The sequence below is a fragment of the Brassica oleracea genome, chromosome C9 (assembly GCF_000695525.1).
Source record: "Brassica oleracea var. oleracea cultivar TO1000 chromosome C9, BOL, whole genome shotgun sequence".
NCBI lineage: Eukaryota > Viridiplantae > Streptophyta > Magnoliopsida > Brassicales > Brassicaceae > Brassica > Brassica oleracea.
This window is the reverse complement of record NC_027756.1, coordinates 44,434,127-44,434,591: the sequence shown is the minus strand read 5'-3', so window position 1 is coordinate 44,434,591 and position 465 is coordinate 44,434,127.

Genomic DNA, 465 nt, shown 5'->3' with positions numbered 1-465 from the left:
TATTTTATAATCGTGGGAGAATCATATCCAACATATATCCCCATCCTCCTTTGAGGTCTCATCTTTGTTCTCTGTGGTGGTGCAATTGGCACATAGATGGCACAACCAAATGTTTTAAGATGGGATATGTCTGGCTCATGACCCGAAAACAATTGTAATGGGGAATATCTATGTTCACTAGACGGTATGATACGAATCAGTTCGGCCGCGTGCAAGACCGCGTGTCCCCAAGTTGTTGCCGGAAGCTTAGACCTCATAAGCAATGGTCTAGCTATTAGCTGAATTCGTTTTTTATGAATGATTCGGCCAAGCCGTTCTGTGTATGTACATGTGCCACGGAGTGTTCCACACTTACCCCCATGGACATACAGTAATCAATAAATGATTGGGACGTGAACTCACCAGCATTGGTCGCTATCATTCCGACCTTAGCATAGTAAAAGGCCAGTAGAGAGCGCATGTATA